A 20048-nucleotide genomic window follows, 5' to 3' on the forward strand; every position below is an offset into this window, starting at 1 on the left:
CTCTGATGCTGCCCTGTGCCAGGGATCAGGGTAGTCAGGCCCTGTGTACTTAGCACACATGCTTAGATTCCTAATTCATTCTTGGCTGATCAAAAGAAACAAGTAAATATCCAGCTGCCTTCCAGTACTTTCCAAGAGGCCAACAGGGCAAAGAGAAAGCTACGGTATGGAGGAATCCCATAGTGACTAGCTAGCTGGGGAGAGAGGCTCTAAATCTTACTGTCTCCATCAAAATCCTGCTGTTAGGAAGTTACCAAGAACCAAAACGTGAGAAGCAAACAAAGTCACTTAAGAGTAGTCAAAACAAAATTAAAAAAATTCCTTCCAGCCGCACCTTAGAGACCAACTAAGTTTGTCATTGGTATGAGCTTTCGTGTGCGTGCACACTTCTTTGGGTATTTTGTTTCGACTATGTCAGACCAACACGGCTACCTACCTGTAACTAGCATGTACCCGGTATGTAGGTAAGAGAGAATTTTCTCCAGATCCAACTTTTCCTATCACAGAGCTTCATTGAGGAGAAAAAACACATGTGCTGATGGATTCTTCCCCAAGTTTTTAGAAATCCCCGGTCCTGTGCCTTTAAAATAGACTTGATCTGCCAACATTAGCAAGTTGTAATGCTTATCTGTGTGCTGTGAAAAATTTCATCTGCTGACTTCTGCCCAGCAAATTGCTGTTAAAGACCTAAGCAGGCCACAACAGGTTTTTCTTCTTCCAACCAGGCAGCTGAGGGTCCTGTTCACAGTGTTTGCTAGGATGGGTCCCTGGGGCAATTTTCACCTTTTATCTCAACCATTTTACTTCTAACAGCTTCATGGCAGGCAGAAATCCAGAAGGTGCAACCTGTTGCCATGGGATAGTGATGATGTTCTGGCAAAGGCATCATCTGTTGAATTTCCATCTTAAGTTTATCATAATGCCTCTGTGCTGGGTTGGGTTGGGGAAAGAACCCCTTATTGTTTGAATTCTTCTCCAGCTGTCCTGCGGCACCTCCTTGTCCCACCCACTTTGGGGAACAAGACTTCAAATTCTGCCTCACTGCAGAAGGTGGGGGATGTGGACCATGGCTATGAGTGGAGCAACAGGGAAAGGTATTCCATGCCTCTACTGCATGGGTAGGCAAACTAAGGCCCGGGGCCGAATCCGGCCCAATCGCCTTCTAAATCCGGCCCATGGATGGTCCTGGAATCAGCATGTTTTTACATGAGTAGAATGTGTCCTATTATTTAAAATGCATCTCTGGGTTATTTGTGGGGCATAGGAATTCGTTCATTTATATTTTTCAAAATATAGTCCGGCCCCTCACAAGGTCTGAGGGACAGTGGACCTGCCCCTTGCTGAAAAAGATTGCTGACCCCTGCTCTACTGCTTAGTGGGAGCTCCCTCCTTGGTTTGTGAAATGGGCTTGCCTTTCTGGCCTAAAAACAGTACCCATAACAGCACTCAAAGGGAATAGGAAGGCTTAAGACCTTTTTTTTTGTATTCTCTGCATAGTTACTTGAGAATAAGATCTACTGTGTCCCACAGGATGGCTGCCAGAACCTTAGGGCCCTTTTGGTACAATCTAGGCAGTGATACTCCTGGCCACCCAGCAGTTTGAAACCACGTCAAGTGCAAGTAGATAAATAGGTACCGCTCCGGCGGGAAGGTAAGCGCTGCTCTGGTTTCGCCAGAAGCGGCTTAGTCATGCTGGCCACATGACTCGGAAGTTGTCTGCAGACAAATGCCACCTCCCTCGGCCTATAGAGTGAGATGAGCACTGCAACCCCAGAGTCGGACACGACTGGACCTAACGGGCAGGGGTGCCTTTACCCTTAGCCAGTGATAAGTCCCACTGATTTTGATGACAAAGTTAAGCATGTGCTTAAATTTCTCCCAATGAAACAAAGGGCTTATCCACACTTTCACTTGAACTGTATTTTGATCATACAGTGGTACCTTGAGTTACAAATGCCTCAGGTTACAAATGCTTCAGGTTACAAACTCCGCTAACCTGGAAGAGTTACCTCAAGTTGAGAACTTTGCCCCAGGATGAGAATGAAAATCGTGTGTCGGTGGTGCAGCGGCAGCAAGAGGCCTCATTAGCGAAAGCTCGCCTCTAGTTAAGAACAGTTTCAGGTTAAGAACGGACTTCCGGAACAAATTAAGTTCGTAACTAGAGGTACCACTGTATTGTGTACACCCGAGAACTTGTGGATATCCACTCTACTGTTCTGTGCTGAGTCAGATCTTATCAGATGTGTGAAAAATCCAAGGAGATTTTGCCTCACCAAGCTTCAATTCAATGGGCCAGAGCAGATTTTCCCAAGGCATAGTCATGAAAAAATGAGAAAAGCTCTCAGACCTGGAGGAAATAATTAGCACACAGTACAATCAAAATATGTCTCAAGCAAAAATGTGGATGAGTCTTAAAATGATATAAAAAGTGCTTAATAGTCAGATCACGCCATCTCTCTTTCTTATTTTATTTAAAAGGATTCAGCCAGCATCCTCACAGAAAATACTCTGTGTCAATGCAAAAGTTGCCCTTTGAATCAAGTTAATACCTGAAAGACTCATCCCAGAAAAAGACTCCATTGTGCTGACTGCTATACAAGCGGACAGCCATTATTAGTAATAACAATAATAGCAGGTCCTGGCTCCAGGAAATTTCAGGGGGGGGGTATCAAAGTCACAAAGGGACTTTTGAAAAGAAATGGGCCTCATTGTTGGAGATGGATAAATTTCTCCCTTCTAACATTAAAGAAGAGTGTGGATGACCAAGAAAGGAATGCAAACCTGTCCCTCCAAATGACCTTATATTATTTGCAGGAGAGCCTTTGAGGCTTCTGGTGGTGCCATACTTTGAAGATTAGAGACGAAGTCAGGGAGGAGGCTATTTAAACACCTGCTTTATTTATACACACAGCAGGTTTTTGGCAGAGGTCTTTCCCAGCCAGACTGTGTTAAGCATCCTAATACAGAGATTCCCAAACTGTGCCCCACTGATCACCAGTGGTTGACAATCTTCATTCAGGAGGTCCGCGGCTTGTCTGTGAAGGAAAGTTACCATCTGAATTCTATAAAATTCTGCAATAAGAAATCAAAGAAGCAATAAAATGCAAATAAAAACCACATGCTATATAGAACAGCACTTCACTACAACAGGCAGAAGGAAAAAAAATGAATAGTCCACTAAGATCCTCAGCTCAGCAGTTTTCAAGTGGTCTGGTGTGGGGACGGGTTTGGGACCTAGCAGAGGGTGCTCAGAATAGTCACTCTGGATGCCTGCCTCAGAAGCATCATCTGTCAATCAAAGCTGCCTGTGAAGGGAAAAGCTGGCTCAAACTGTGCCTCTGATCACTCAGCCTTACGCAATAGGACACAAGGCCACCCACTCTTTGCTAACTTGTGATCCCTCGGAACGCAAACTTCACACACCCAAGGCCTGAATGGAAACGGACATCATATGATGCCATTCTCATTCTGTGTGACCTGAACTTAGTCATCAGGAGAAGAAAGGACAAAGGAGTGTCTAGAAAGGACAAAGGAGTGTCTATGGAATGTGTGGGTCAGGGTGGCATATTCTGATTGCCAGGAGCATACATGCAATAAACAAGGGGACTGCATGTCTCTGATAGACTGGGAAAGTTTGATCAGCGCAAACTTTTCAGATAGTTTACCAGCAAGTCAGTACAGGCTGATGGATCAGCAAGGCTCCCCTGAGGCAGTACTTCTCATAAGCCACTGTGACCATCTTGAACTTAAAGGCAAAGTACCTCCTTGCCATTAGATTCTACTTTCACTGTTAGGGGCTGTAATGCTTCTGAATAGGAAGGGAGAGTAATGCCTGAATAGGAAGGGGCTGTAATGCTTCTGAACAGGAAGGGAGAGTGGTATTGCACTCAGCTCTTGCTTGGGGGCTTCCTGTAGGCATTTGGTTGGCCACTGTGAGGAAAGGATGGTAGACTAGATGGGCCTTTGTCTCTTTATACAGCAGAGCTCGCCTTATGTTCTGAAGATATACATTTAAAAAAACACAAAGCAGAGGCAAATTTTGGGCAGGGCGACCAGTTCCATGGCACTGGGCACCAAACCTAGGGGGCACTGTAGGGCACCGCAACTGTGATGTAGTGAACTGAGTAGGATGGAAGGTGAGAAGCAGGGGGCGCCAAATTTTGGCTCACACAGGACACCACTGGAATTTGAAAGACCAAAGTCCATCCCTGTACAAAGGACCAGTTCCATATTTTGGGGGCCCTCTAGCAAATTGGGCAAGATGGCCCCTTATCTTTCTGGAAGTGTCGGGTAACTTGGAGTAACTTTCTTGTTTTCAATTTCTTTTTGCTTTTAACATATTTTTTTGCTGTCATTGTTTGGTTTCGTGTTTTTATATTGTCGTAAACCACTGTGATATTATTTTTATAATGCAACTATGAATAAATAAATATTTAAATAAATAAATAAAATGAATGAAGTCCTGGGCAGTGATGGACAGAAAATGGGTGGTGTGCAAAACTGATGCCCCATTTGCACCATGCATTTAAACACTTTAAACAGTTCTGGCTTCCCCCAAAGAATTCTGGGAGCTGTAGCTTGTTAAGGGGATTAGAGAGTAGTTAGAAGACTGCTCTTCTCCTCACAGAGCTACTATTTCCACAGTTCCCCATGAAGAAGGGTTGATTGTTAAAACCACCCTGAGAACTGTAAGGCCTTCCTAACAGTTCTCAGGATGCTTAGCAAACTACAGCTCCCACGATTCTTTGGGGGAAGCCATGACTGCTTGAAGCGGTATCACAGTGAATGTGGCCTAATACATAGCTGCCAAGTTTTCCCTTTTCTCGCGAGGAAGCCTATTCAGCATAAGGGGAAATCCCTGTAAAAAAGGGATAACTTGGCAGCTATGGCCTAATATCCCTGACTTCTCAAAGGCCTGTGGTGGATATAAGCATGGCATATCATTAAGCAGAGTGAGGCAGGTGGACGATGGTTAGGTCAGGGAGTGATGGTGAGGCATTGCAGGACATAGTTGGGTATCCTAAGCTAACCTCCTGCTGCCTGTGTGGTGGAAGATGCTGTCCTATCACCGTTTCAGAAGTATGATTCAGCTGCAAGTCCAGCAGCTTCCTTGCCTCGGGCAGCAAAATGTTTTGGGCTGCTCCCAGAGGATAAAGCTGCCAATAGCTACTGGTCATGATGGCTGCACTGTCTCCAGGACTAAATACCATTCCCTGGGGAACAACAGCAGTAGATGATTGTTGTCATCTTGATGTCTTCTCGGAAGCATTTGATTGGCCATTGTAGGAAACAAGAGGCTGGACTAGGTCTGGCAAGGCTCATCTAAGGCATAACCAGCTTGGAAAGAACACCAACATTTCTAGGTCACATCTGAATAGAAAACATGTTTTTTCTTGTGTCTTTCAGAACATCCTCAAGGAAGTTTACAACAGGCAGGGCTTTTTTCAGGCAGAACTCAGTCCCAGCACTTCTCAGATGGATTCCAGCACCTCTCAAGTGGGGGACATTCCCATCCTAAGAGAACAAGGGAGGTGTTCGTGGTGAGTTCTGGCACCTCTTTTTCTAGAAAAATGGTACTGACAACAGGGGATGTTTTTTCAGCCCAAGGGCCATGTGCCAGAGGTGGGAAGGTTGAGAGGCAAAAGTGTATGGAGCAACAAATGTTTTTGATAAGGACATTTTGAGGCAATTGGGAAGAGACCAGGCAAAAAGTTGACTTGAGGTATTTTGGGGTAAGTGGCAGCAGCAAGAAAAACATGGAGAATGAAAAAAGATATGTACAGAATCTCAGGTACAGGCTACCAGTCTTCTAAGCAAAAGCTGGATTTCAGGTGTCTTTCATAATATGCCCCCCAGTTACCCAAGTGCCCCAGCAGATGACACCATTTCCCCTGGCACTCTGGCAGATGAAATTAAGAAGTTCACTTCTCACCTGCCCTAACCCCCCCTTCCTGCTCTACTGTGCCACTGATTCTACCTTTCCACCAAATGGTGCTCAAAATGGAATCTACTGACGCATAAATTACAAATGTGGCCCATGTGTTGTGGGCGGAGCCATCCCCCAACACCAGCATCACTGGAGCTGGTGGGGATGTGCAGGGCAGTGGTGAGGTCAGGGCTGAGCAGAAGTAATCTGGCCCTCTCACTGAGGTGACCATGCAGCCCCGACCTTGCTACCACCATGCCTCCCCCCTCCTCCAGGCAAGCTACAATGATACCGGTGCCTGGAGGGCCCTACCTCATGGACCACTACCTCGGGAAAGTAATATTTCCCAAAGTTTCGCATTATTTCCCATGGAAATCTTCATCTTCAACTTTCAGGAAATATCTCAAGTGGAAGTTCTAATATGTTAAATATAGTGAACTAGCAGGTGACTGATCTAATGGAAATATACTCAGCTAATCCGGCTCTACTGTTGGCAGAGTGAGGCAACAGTCTCGGGCATCTGACTTTAGGTGTCACGAAAGGGCAAATCCTTAGCTACTGCAGGCTGTAACCCTGGCCAGCAGTGGTGGGGCTTGAGGGAGGACTGTAGCCACTGCCCCTTGCACAGCACCACCTTTTGAACCAATCAGGGGGGAAGGAGCAAAATAATGCCTCTTTCCTTCACCAACTCCCAGCAAAGCAAGAGGCCAGGATCATGCCTATTGCTGTTATATGATGGCAGAATCATAGAACTATAGAACTGTAGAGTTAGATGGGATCACCAAGGTCCTTGGACTCCTTGCAATGCAGGAATATTCTGTCCAATGTGAGGCTCGGACCCATGACCCTCAGATGAAAAGTCTCCTGCTCTACTAACTGAGCTATCTCCCTCAGGTCTCCCCTCACCATGCCCTCAAAAAGTGCCATGGGGGGAGGGGGTTCACTGGCTGCTGTGGAGGTAACCCCCCTGTATGGTTTCCCTTTCCAGCCAGTGGGGCTCCCCCATTGCTAGTAGAGCTCCTCTGCCAGTAAAAGCTCTTTTCTTCTTCTTCGGCGAAACCTCTTTTCTTCTTCGGCGATCACTCGTAGCCGAATAAGATTGTCTTCCATAAACACGGTTTTAACAATGAGTCCATGAGTGACTGTGGAGGCCAATTCTGGATCTACACGTCCTTCCACAGTGGGGATATTGGTTTCTGGGTGGGAGTTGATCACGATGTGGATTTGCCAAGCGTGCCTTCCTCTTAGCACGTTTCTCCCTTGCTTCCTGAGTTCGAGTGTCTTCAAAGCCCACGACACCTTTGGTAAAGGCTGTTCTCCAACTGGAGCACTCCAGGATTGTGGACAAGGATTTTAAATTGCTCTGTTAATGTAGCAGAAGGGGAGTGGAACATGTGGGATTTCCTGCCTGTCTCCAATTCCTGCTGGTTCTCCAGCTAAGGTGCCTTTAGGAGAGAGATGACTTGGCTACTGTATTCCATGCTCTGGTAACTTCTAGATTTCAAACTCACGCGGCCCATTTTAAAAATAGGCATGCATACAGAGCGTGCTGGGTGTGCCCAGGCACACCCTAATGTCTCAGGCAAAAGTGGCTTTGAGAGTCCCTGATCTTGCTCAGCACAAGCTCCACCTTGGCAACAAGACTGTTGCTCTGGGCTTTCCTATGAGCTCTGCCCCTGAGACAGTGGTCATGGTACCCACCACCATCTGAGTCATGAATGCGTATTAGGCTGAGGAGGAACTGGACAGTTGTTGCTACAAGGGTGGTAGTGCATTTTAGTTGACTTGTAGAAGGCCTACCACTCACCCCCTTTTGTGGAGAGATATCTGCATGTGTGTATGAGAGAGAAGACAGGGCAGCAATGATGAGTGATCTGTGGGGGTCTCAGGCCACACTAGTTAGGAGGATAAGCAGGCAATTACTGGTAACAGTTGTGCATTGTTTTTTGCGGTTCGAGGACCCGCCGCCCATGAGAAATAAAGACACGGTGACACATGGATTTGAGTTAATGGGTAAAATAAGGCCACAACTTTATTGGTTAGAGCAAGTGAGAGGTATTGGCTTAGGCACCCTAGCAAGCATGACTCCACCCCACTCAGCGGAGGGTCATATAAGGTTAACACCCTGAGGGAGGAGCCTGTTGATGCAAATACAACTGAAAGCTCCCCCTGGTGCCACCGGGGGTCGTGCCATGGCCCTAGCCCCAGCAGGGCATCGGACGGGATCCACGACCGCCGGATCCCTTAAGGGGATACCCCTATAAGAGGAGGGTTGGATGATAGCCACACCCAGTCCTCAAACTCACCAGATAACTCCATATTCCAATGCCTAACCGCCAAATACCGAAAGAAGTTGTGACGAATTGCTATGAGGTAGGCGAAAAAACCAAGAGGCCAGGGCCAATTAGCCAAATGGATTAAAAAAAACTCCTACCAGGCCCCTTGGGCAACCAAGGCAACCAACCGAAGTCCATAGCAAGGTCAAAGCACACACACAAAGGGAAGACCTAAAGGGAGGGTGGGCAGGAGATCCGTCGGGATGCAGCAGCAGAAAGGAGGATTCAGCTGCTGCCGCTCCGGTTTAAATGCCTGCTAACCCCGCCCCTGGCCCGGCCCTATTGGCCAGCCAGAGGCTTGGCGCGGCAGCAGGGACAGGCTGAAGCAGGGGGCCGATACACGCCCCCTTGCTTGCCGCCCCTCCTGAATGAGGAGAGATCTTAAGTAAATCCCTATCCCTATCAGGAGGACTAGGATGGGATATTTCCTTTGCCCCACCTTAAACCTGATATGGATTCTCCCTAACCCCATGGTTACAATATACTTCAGGAGAAGAGTGGCCATCTAAAGGAAATTTTAGGGGGCTAGACGAGGGAGAGGATAATAAGAAACTTAACATTTGTACAGTGCTTTCAAGTGTTCAAAGTGCTTCACATGCATTATCCAGCTGTAATCCTTACAAGAGTTAGTGTTGTGGCCCCATTGGAATGGAAATCCCACCTACAAGACAGATTCCATCCCTACTGAGTTTCAGGTGCCTAGTCAAGAGGGCTTTGCACCCTGAATGCTTCTCTCCCTTTTTTACATATTAATTCCATGAGATTTTAAATTTAGGAGGTTTAAGCAATGTTTTAAATTTTGTATATTTTACTGCTATAAGATGCTTTAAGAACTACTGTACATGAAAAGTAAGATCTAAATTTGTAAATAAAATAATTATTGCTATTATTACTGTTATTATTATTATTTTTAATTTATACTCCACATTTTCCCCTAACATGACTCATTAAATTAAATTAAATTAAATTAATGAACAACTCTGTTAGTTTAGTCAAATACTCCCATATTGCAGATGGGGACACTGTGGCTGAGAGAGCATGGCTTGCCCAAGGTCACCTAATGTGTTAATGGCATAGGCAAGATTCACACTGTGGACTTCCTGATTCACAACTCTGTCTCTTAGCAAGTACTGGTACAATGCACCTGAAGAATCAATGGCAATTGGGACTACCGGTATATGTTATTTGTGCATTGGAATGGTAGGCAGAAGTGGCCAAAAGTAGAAGGGGTTATAGAGGTAGTTGAAGCAATCTGTTAGTTGTACCTCTTGATCACGCCCCCCCCCCCAGCAGGTTTTATTTAACAGCTTATTTGAATTTGTAGCCACCCCATTCTGGAAGCTCAGGGTAACAAAATCTCCACCTCCTATAATTGCTGTACTGTTATCAGACTTTTATTAATGGAGGTCAATTGCTCCAGGCCTCACACATGGAGTGGGACACACCAACACTTACAAGCAGTACATTTCAACTGAGCAAAAATTGACATTGACACTGGGTGCAGCAGTGAGAAGAAAGCTTGGGAATAGGCAAGCAGGGAGCAGAGCGGGAGGAACTCAAATGAATATTCAGTACTTGAGCCTCTCACAATCTTCAAAAAAAAAGCCTGGGTATTCTGTTTTGCAGATCCTGGTCTTGCTAAGGATGTGTGCCCTTCCTGTCTGAATGTGGCTTAATAATAATAAGGATGTGGCCTGAGAAAGAATCCAAAAAGCCACATAGATAGGCCGGGGGGGGGCTGCATTTGTTTCCCAACCCCAAGTTCCCCACCCCGCCATAGGATCTGCTGTGGTGATCTCTCTACAAGTGAGTTGGGTGGGGCTAGCTGCCCGACAAGTGAATTGACTGGATGGAGGGGCAAGGTGGAGGGGAGTTAGCGTGGTGCAAGTGCACCAGCAGCAGTACCAGATTGGCTCTGCTAGTGCAGTTTCACTGTGCCAGCCTCCCCACTGCCTTCCGCTCTTCCCCTCTCCCTCCCAGTAAGCAACAGCAACCCACTTGCCTGGCAGCTATTATAGAAGCTCCACCTTAACCAGAGACCCACTTCTGCTTTTTTCACAGTAGCAGTCCTAGGTATCAGCCTAGGCAGGCAAAAATAATTACAGTGGCACCTTGGTTCCCAAATGGCTTACTGGTAGTTGTTGAACAAATTGCCATAAACCCGGAAGTAAGTGTTCCAGTTTGCGAACATTTTTCGGAAGTGGAACGTCCAACGTGGCTTCCGCAGCTTTCGATTGAGTGCAGGAAGCTGCTGCAGCTGGTCAGAAGGTGCGCCTTGGTTTTTGAACGGTTTCGGGAATCGAACAGACTCCCAGAATGGATTAAGTTTGAGAACCAAGGTATCACTGTAATTGTATCACTTTAAGAGGGAAGAATGCAGGGACCTCCTTTGCTCCCCCCCCATTAATAGAAAGGACAAAAGTTTCTGTAACTTTCAAAGCATAGAATCATTATTTAGAAGTGCAACCCAACTCAAATCTATTTGATTAGGATATTACATTTTTATACTATTCAACGATTTACAAAATTGTCTACAAAATGGAAACAAAAAACACGTCTCTGCCTCCTACTCAGATTAGGGCCATTAAAATTAATGGATATGAGCCAGTAAATGTCTATTAATTTCAATGGGTCTCTTCCAAGTAGGATCCACGGATATCGGGCTGATAGGTGCTCTATGGCAATTGGGTCAAAGTCTAGACGTCGCAGGTGGCTGATCTACTTTACGATGCAAGAGTAGTTCTAAGAACCCCGTCACTGTTTCCAAAGCCTTGCAGAAATAACAACGTAGCTATGCACTTTTGTGTTATGTTCTTGCGATCATTATATAGATATTTTGTTTACTGGTTAAGTTAGATGGTCGGGGAGAAAGGAACATGGTGGGCGGAAAGAAAGCAGCCGCAATCGAGAGATACTTTGTTCTAAAAGCTGCCTTTTCTTCCAAAGCAGCGGTGTTTAATAATTGCCTGCAGCAGCGTGCAATTAAAAGAAAAAGAAAAAGCAAACCAGCCCGGCATCTCCGATTCTCCCTATTCCTCCCTAGCCCTCCATTGATCCTGTTCAGAGTTTTATCTGTCTCCCTACATGCGGGGAGGGGTGGGGGGAGTCGCACGCGCGAGCAAAACCCCTCCGGCGATCTTCTGGGAGCTGCATCTCCCTTCCTCCCCCTTAAAAAGCTCCGAGGCGTCAGGGCTTCGCCTGCTCCACCTTAAGAGAGTCCCTCCTCCTTTGGAGAAGGGCGGGCGGGGGGTGCGAGTCTGGCCGGGCTAGGCAGTGGCGTTGCCATGACGAGCATTTTCTTAAGCTCGCGCTGCTCGGAGCAGGAGGGACTCGGCTCACAAAACGCTGGATTTTAAAAAGGGACGAAGAGGCAACGCGGAGACCGCGCCGAGGAGCCGCCTTCCCGCAGGTTCGTGTCTGCTCACTAAGCGCGCCGAGTTGTCAAGATCCCCGCAGTCTGGACTGGGGCCGTTTCCCGCCACTCCGGGGTGGATCCCGACTCGCTCCAAACTTCGGGAAGAGCGAGAGACCGGCAGGATCCGGAATCGAGTTTCCCAGGGCTCTCCCCCACCCCACCCCTTTCAGATCTCCTCCTCCCTCCCTCCCTCCTTTGGAAATCCAGGGGGTTTTCCCAGTCTGGGAAAGACGGGTTGGCTGGGGGCGGAGGAAAGGCAGCTGCGAAGCCGCTTTGGTCTGCGGCGCCGCGCAAAGCCGCTGCTGCTCTGCCCGTCGCGGATCCGGGTGCGGACGCTGCGAGCAAGCCGAAGCCGCCACGCTTGGAGTGGCTGGGTGGGTTCTCGGGGGCCGGAGCCCGCCGCTCTCGGAAAGGAACCCGGCACGGCAATCTCGCCGCCTGCTTGCTTACAGAGGGGCGCCCAAAGTAAGCCACATCCTACGGGTCTCTCCTTCTCCCGCTTTTCGCGTTCACCCCAGGGCCTGGCGAGGGGGACGCCCCCCCCCGCAGCCTGACTGGGGGAACAGGCAGAGGATGGAAAAGTGTTGCAAACATATTTTCCATGCCCGCTCGTGGTGCGCTCGGTCCGCAGGAAGCAAACTTGGGAGGAGGGAGGAGATGGAGCAGGAAGGCAGATTTGGGTGGGGCGGAGCGGAGGAGCCGCCGCTTTGCATGGGAATCGCGAGGCGCCGGGAAGCGATCAGGCCCGGGAAGATCCTCTGTCTGGCCGGTTTTTCGCGCAGCCCCCAGGAAGCGGGGTGGGAGAGTATTTCAGAGTTGATTTTCATTTATCTATTGAATTTGTACGCCGCCCTTCATACGGAAATCACAGGGAGGTTCGTAATACAAACGTGCATAATAAAAGCAACAGTTTGTCCGCCTATAATTTAGCGATGGAAAATCCGGGGCGCTCCTTGAGGTCAGTTGGTTGCTTTTGCTTTCTTTTCTTTTAAGAGTGTGTTTTTGTGCGGAGCAACGGGGCGTTTGCGGAAATCCATTAACGATTATAGTCGGCGTCTTGTCTGTAGCTGTAATAAAGCTGCATGCCTGTTGATGGTGGGGTTTTTTGTTTTGCTTACAACTGTAATATGGTTGCTCTGTGGGTTTGTTCATAGACTGCCTTAAAAAAAGAAGAGTGCAGAATATCTTGTTTCCCAGCCTTTTATCTCTTTCTTCCCCCGCGATGTTGAAACTGAACTTAAAAAAAAGAGAAATCCTTCCACTACTACTCTGTTGCATGCAGAAATGTTGTCAGGCGGTGTAACCGCGCCTGACAGGCTTATCTTCCTGAATCGTCGTTTCAGGATTACACCCCCAACATTACAACACTCCTCTGTTAGCAAAGGTGGTGGTTAGAGGCCGGGCTGGGGGTGGGAGGCGCGGGAAGGAGGGCTGAATTCCTGAAGCAATCTCCCGTGTGAGGGGAGTGTGAGAGAAAGACTCATTCAGCGGATCGCGGGGGCGCGGAAGGGGTGTAAAAGAAAACTAAAGTCTCGACCTCTTGGCCAATCTGTAGTAAAAGGCGCGCGGGGTTGAGCGGGCGCGCAGCCCGAGCGCGCTCTCTCCCTGCGGGCGTCGGCGCTTCCCGGGCAGCGCTTTCCTTGCACATGGGGTCCCGATCCCGCTCTCTTGGGTGGTGTTCAGTATTTCTTTAAAAATAAAAAGCAGGGGAAGATGGCAAGCAAGTTGGAAAGCGCGAGAGGTCTGTGCAGTTCAGTATGCCAGATACGAACCTGTAGCCTTGTTTGCGTGGGGTGTGTGTGTGTGTTTGTGCAGCCTCCTGGGCTTTTAGCACAGTAACCTGATTATTTACCAGGTCTGGAGCACAATACTGGGTCTGTGTGTCACCGACGACGACCGTTTAGGCGTTTTAATTTGAAAACAGCGGCGTGGGGGGGGGGGGTGTTGGCTGGGTCCCTCCTCGCTGCTTGGCGGGGCGGGGGCGCCTGTTTGGCGCTGACAAATGGACTGCTGGAAGCCAGACGGACGGATGCAGGAGGAGGAGGAGGAGGGAGAGCGGGGGAGCTCGAAAAATGCCAGCTAATCGGTCGCCTCCGAGGGGCGCGGCAGGACGAGGAGAGCGTGCCCGGCCGCCCCCTCCTTCCCACCGCAGGTCCTCTTCACGGCCCGCCCAGCCGAGGAGGTCTTTCTAAGTGTTTGGCAATGTGTGTTGCAAAGTGGGGCGCCTGGAGGAATGTTCTGCTGCTTGCCACTGCGGAGATCGGCCGAGGAGGAGGGGGGTGGGCTTCGTGCGGGGGAGCGGCGGAAGAAGACTCCCCGCCCTCGCTGCGTGGGTGGGTCAAGGTTCTGCAGGACCAGAGGCCGGGTGGTTCGGGCGAGTCGGGGAGGGCTTGCGTTAGTGGGCATGCCAGAAGGAAGGGAGAGGGGACAAGTTGGGGGCCATGGCCGCATAGCGCGCCAGCAGGTGAGGTTCGGTGGTGGTGCGAGAAAGTAGGAGAAAGGGCACGCTTGTGTAACTTGTTCCGCTGCTTCGATGCACCCGTGCATACAGCGGAATGTGTGCCTTCCACACCCATCCCATGCCCCAAACCACGCTGGGCTGTCTCTCCGCTCCCGCTGCTTGGGTTGCTAGTGTGGCGGACGCACACACACAGAGAGGGGAGTTAACACTCACCTCTCCCCGCCGCACATTATTCAGAGTCGCATCGATTAGAAAATCTACGTCTCCCTTTAGCATGCGTTGTGTGTGTCTTTTGAGGCAATATACAACGGAGGAAATGGAAGCAATGCTTTTTATTTCCAAGTGGCGTTCTTTTTTCTGTGTCCCCCAGGAAGCATGATGGAGTCAATGTCCCCCCCCCATGTTTCTTTATTCAAAGATTTGGGGAGGGGGCTTAGAGGCAGTAGCCACATCCTTAAGTAACTAAGAGAATTCCACACCCACCCCACCCCAGAAGGTTTAAGGCTGCAATCCTTTACACATTTACCTGGAAGCAAATCTAATTAAACTCATTGGGATTACTTTGTAGTACTCTTGCATAGGATCCTGGTGTGTGTGTGTCTTTGAATGGTGTTTTCCACACTCCCCAGAGACCTCCCCTTTCTCTTCCTCTTCCCTCCCCCCTCTGAGCAGCTGACACCAGGGACTCCTCCTATGGGTAGCTGTGCAGAACCCCTGCAGTCTGACACAGTTGGTAATCAGGGCTGCCAAATGGCTGTAGCAGATGGAAGCACACCCTGTTCTCCCCCTCCCCATTAGCGTCAAGGCAATCCTGTCTTGAGTTTTTGCCAGTCTCCTGACAGGTGGGGGGAAAGCATAACCTCATTTGGGGGGAAACTCCCATCTGCTAGTGAATTGTTGCTGGGGTAAAATGGTTTTTGTTCCTCCTGTTGCCTCCCTTCCCATTTCCTTTCTGAGTGTGCCTTGTTCTTGAGGAACCTCCACTAGGTGTTGCTGGCTTTCAGCATCCACCATCCCTGTCCATTGGTCACGCCAGCTTCAGCTGATGGGTGTTAGATCTGGAGAGCTGCAGGTTCCCCATCTCTGATCTCAGACCTGTGTGCCGCATTTACCATGCCTTAGGAGTGCCTGCCTTTAATAGAGCCCAGGGAAGAGAAGTGTTACAGCTTGACTTTGTTCAGCAGCTAAAACAAATAAAATAAATCTCCGCTCCCTCTAAAAGTGCAGGAAGATTACTTTTTAGCTGTTTCTGTTGCCTGGTGTGACTTCAGGCTAACGGGCAGCCATGGTACTTTGCATGGCGTAGCTCAGCCCTACCTAACACCACTCCCTGTGCAGGGAGGATAGGGGAGGGAAAGCAGTAATGTGTGCACAATACAAAAAGATAACATGGAGCTGCCTTTTGAGAGCCTCGGTCCTATTGTTGGTGTGTCCAGCCTCCAGAGATCTTCCCCGCCCAGGCTCTCCTGTGCTCTTTTAACTGGAGTTTTCAGGGATTGAAGAAGGAGCCTCTTGCAGGTTGCATTTCGCATCATGAAACCACAGCCCTCTCCCAAAGTGGGGCATTAATTCTGGTAAAGTTGGAGTGCAGTGGGGCAAGGCTGGAATAATGAAGGCTGTCGCAAGCCAGAGAGAGTGCAGATCTAGCCTTAGAATTAAATGAAGGCTATTACAAGTCAGAAAATCAGAATGGAGGTGCAGTGACAGAGCTGGGAGGAGAGCCAAGAAAGGGTTGATTAGCTGAGGATGTTGAATACTCGAGTGTAGGATGCTGGTTGCCTTAAAGGCTTGGAGGAAACTTGGGGTGCTGAAGCTATTCTGCAATATGAAGATCTAGTTGTGAAGTATGACTCAGGGCTGAATTGCAGCTCTCTATAGGGTAATGCTGCTTGAATTTCTTTTCAATGGGATTTTGATGTGTTTCATTAATTTTACTTCCCTGTTTGCACCAGCCTGTCATATTAAGGAAGGGAGGGAGGGAGGGGGCAGAAACCCACAACATCAGGTTGAATCATACTCTAAGCCCCATCATCCACACACCTATGAATGTTTGTGTTTGGGGAGGGAATGATCTCTTACTATCTCTGAAAGCGTTGGTCTGAGCATTGTTGAATATCTGGATTGAATCCCCACCACCTGCACAATATCTCCTAAATGTCATCTTGTTGTTTTCATTCACTATGCAAAACAGCAAAGCAAACCCCTTCCGTGCAATGTTATTTTTAGACATAAGTAAAGGTGTGAAATAGTGAGCAGAAAGGATTTGAGCAGTCTTCTGCAAAGCCACTTGTCAGCAAGCCAAGGGCAAGGAATCCTCCCACTCCCTGCAAGTTAGAATGCTCAGAGTACAGATGATTCTGGCTGCATTCAGATGACAGTTTATTCCATTTCCTCAAAGCTTCCCCAAGTGTTAAATTCTGCATTATATTTCAACTTTCACATGGCATAAAAGCCACTTCCTGAAATCTAATGGAACATAGCACATGTTTTATGTAACATTTCCATGTTACTTGATTCGGGGGGGGGGTCTGTTTGCAGCCTCCATAATCCTCGTAATTGCAGGATTAAAATGATAAAACCTGGGGCTCTATGTGAACTGTTCTTTCCTACTGTTATCATGCGGGAACGGAAGCACGCATGTGCAAGAAGAGTGGGGGAATTGTGCAATGTTGTTGTCGCACCACACTGACTGGTGTGAATGAAATCTAGCATTGTGGGTAAAGGTAAAGGGACCCCTGACCATTAGGTCCAGTCGTGACCGACTCTGGGGTTGCGCGCTCATCTCGCATTATTGGCCGAGGGAGCCGGCGTATAGCTTTCAGGTCATGTGGCCAGCATGACAAAGCCGCTTCTGGCAAACCAGAGCAGTACATGGAAACGCCGTTTACCTTCCCGCTGTAGCGGTTCCTATTTATCTACTTGCATTTTGATGTGCTTTCGAACTGCTAGGTTGGCAGGAGCTGGGACCCAGCAACGGGAGCTCACCCCGTCACAGGGATTCGAACCGCCAACCTTCTGATCAGCAAGCCCTAGGCTTAGTGGTTTAACCACAGCGCCACCTGGGTCCCTAGCATTGTGGTTGTTATTATTTAAATTTGTATGCCACCCTTCATTTGTAGAGCCCAGGGTGGTTCATAACACAAAAATGCAAGATAAGAGACACACACAAATAATAAAAACCAGAACAGACCAAACAAATAACCCCTCTTCCCACAGCACATTTAAAAGTGTATTGGAAGTTAATCAGCCAAAGGCCTGGGTGAAGAGGAACATTTTTGACTAGCGTCTAAAGGTGCATAATGAAGGCGCCTGCTGAACCTCCCTAGAGGGAGCATTCCACAAACGGAGCCACTGCAGAAAAGGCCCACTCTTATCTCTAGAGTGATTTTGATAGTCAAGTTTTGTCTGGCTATAATCCATCATTTTATAACATTCTCCATCAGCAAGCTGCCAGCAGAAGACAGCCAGTCTGTTATGTTCCTCAGAAGGGCCTTGGATTATGATCTCAGGGTTCAGGTAGGTTCATATGGAGAGAGGCAGTCCTTCCTGGTACATTGGTCAGAAAGAACATTAGAAAATGGGACAAGAGCTCTAGCATCATAGCCAGGGAAACTAATGCAATATTCCCCACATCTGAATGTACTGTACCCTGTATGTTGCAGCCTGATCCCATGGATATTCATAGCCTAGCACAGTAGCAAAACTAGCAGGAGCTGCAGTTCCTCAGTAGAAATGGAAAGGCATCTGTACAAGTATATATTCTGCATCTAGTGCCTGCATGGAATATAACTTGTGGTTCCCTTGGTTTAGGTTTTATAGGTTGGGTTTGAAATACACCAGCAGCGCTATGGGTAGTGGGTCATTCTCTGAAGTATAAGATGGCTTTGAAGTTAGAACTCCTTAGTCCTCTGAAGAAAATACCGGTACAATAGCAAGCTGTGTTTCCAGGACTGTGGAGTGTTGGTGAGCTGGGATTAACATTTTACTTCCCTCCATTTTACACTTGAGCTTTGAAATTCACCCAGATAGCCTACAGGGCAACGCAGATGCCCACTTTTTCTCTCTTCCAGGAGAGTGTGACATCCCTCCACAAAAGGGATTCCACCTCTGTTTGAAGAACTGTGGAAACTGCTCAGATCTCAAGTCTCTCACTACATTGTGGGAAATCTGAGTTAAGCCATCAAGGGGAGCCAAGAACAAACGTAGTGGTGCACTCTTTGCCTTGATCTGTGGCACAACAATAAGCTTCACTGTATGTTGCAATTCTATCTGTGTGAGAGAGATACCAAGCACGGCAGTTTGGAAAACCTTTCTGTGAACCTTCTGTGTGCTATTGGTGCAGCATTGAGTGTTTAGCTGGCCTCCTATTTCAAATGCCATGCATACATTCACTTGACAAAGTTGGTTGTAGGGTGTCTGTCACTATGACATCAATTCACACATTTTGGGGGATAGTTAACTGGCTGGCTGTGCGAGGGTTGTAGAACAGCAACTGGTGTTTTTGTCTTGTTTATACTGTATACAGTCTGATATTAGCAGGGAGAAGGCACAGTCCCTAATATGCCACTTTTTTTCTGTTGAAGCATCAATTTTCCCACAGAAAAGCATGTGCCTCAATGAGATGCAAAATGGCACAGGTACCGTTTTAGTGACTGACTTGGGTGGAAGCCTTGCTTTATTCCTTATCCCATTCTTTCTCTTTAATTAGTGAAACATTTATTTTTAAAAATTGTAGAGAAATAGCACCTGTTCAACCTCAGGTTGCGCAGAAAGTTACTGGGTCCCACCTGAAAATAATAATGGTCTGAAAATGCCCCAAATGTCTTGTGGATTTTATGTTTTTGTTTTTTTGAAGTAAAAAATTAATGTGCACTGCTGAAGTTTGATCCTTCCCATCTCTTTTGTGGGGCAAGGTGTTCAGAAGAGTGCCTCAAATGCACCACTTATTTTTTTTTCTAAGTACAGTATCCTATCCTTCCTTCAAGGACCTCAGACACGCACTCCTCACCACAACCTTAAGATGCAATTGAGAGGGAACTATCTGTCTGACTTGCCTGAGGAGCATCATAGCTAAGGGGCATTTGAATGAGCTTTCCACTTTGAAGCCTTGCTTCTGTATTATACTGAGGATGTGCAGTCAATAAAAAAGCTACTATTTTAGAAAACTGCTTCCATGGAGAACATAGAAAATAAGTCTTCTGCCAAGCCAGACCATTGATTCATCTAGCACAAATATGTTGTGAGAGTGACCGCCCAGGATTTCAGGCTGGGGTCTTTTGCTACCTTGTCAAATAGTACCAGAAATTGAACCTGAACTTCTGCACAGGGGCAAACTTTAGTGAGGAAAAAAATGTGGCACACCCCTACATATTTATTATTATTTTCACAATAATTCCTTTTGGAACAAAGTTTGTCAAAGAACTTTCATTGTGCACATGCTCTCAATTTTGCACCCCCTCAGCTTGGTGCCCTGCGCGGGGGAACTGCCCATACCACCCTAAACCCAGCACTGCTCTGCATGCAAAGGATGCACTTTATCATGTGTCATGGAAGTGCATGATGATAAACAATGGAACAACAGCAAAGGGGAAAGTGATGTGTCAACAAGTGCTGGCCTGTGCATGCATCTTAGAGTCCTTTGACATGGCTATGAAACCTTTGGGTCATCTTTGTTACACCAATGTTACAAGCTAGATTTTGTTTATTTTAATTATAAGTTTATTTATAAACTATATACTGTATTTAAAAATATCCATCAAAATATCATGGTGATACAATTAAACAAAACATTATAAGATCATAAAATACAAAACAAATAACTAGCATTGAGTCAAGTCAATTGTCTAAAATGCTTAGTGAAGCAAAACATTTTCAGCAAGTGATGTAGTTTTCTTTCTTCCTGTTTTTGTT

The 20048-nt window shown here is 47.5% G+C and overlaps 1 protein-coding gene across 8 annotated transcripts in view; it reads left to right on the forward strand.

Annotated features, from left to right (window-relative positions):
- The first annotated feature begins 11499 nt into the window (after nt 1–11499).
- ATP2B4 (ATPase plasma membrane Ca2+ transporting 4) overlaps nt 11500–20048 on the forward strand; it is a 166179-nt gene continuing 157630 nt past the window's right edge. For 3 of the 8 annotated variants that reach the window (XM_060277065.2, XM_060277058.2, XM_035121392.3), the window contains exon 1: nt 11500–11671. The gene's annotated coding sequence lies outside the window, so the exon portion shown is untranslated. Of the gene's footprint in view, nt 12143–12359; nt 12636–20048 lie in introns of those variants that run through there. The other 5 variants (XM_060277059.2, XM_088673352.1, XM_060277060.2 and 2 more) reach the window with 3 other exon arrangements.

The sequence above is a fragment of the Zootoca vivipara genome, chromosome 7 (genome assembly GCF_965207765.1).
Source record: "Zootoca vivipara chromosome 7, rZooViv2.hap1.1, whole genome shotgun sequence".
Classification (NCBI taxonomy): domain Eukaryota; kingdom Metazoa; phylum Chordata; class Lepidosauria; order Squamata; family Lacertidae; genus Zootoca; species Zootoca vivipara.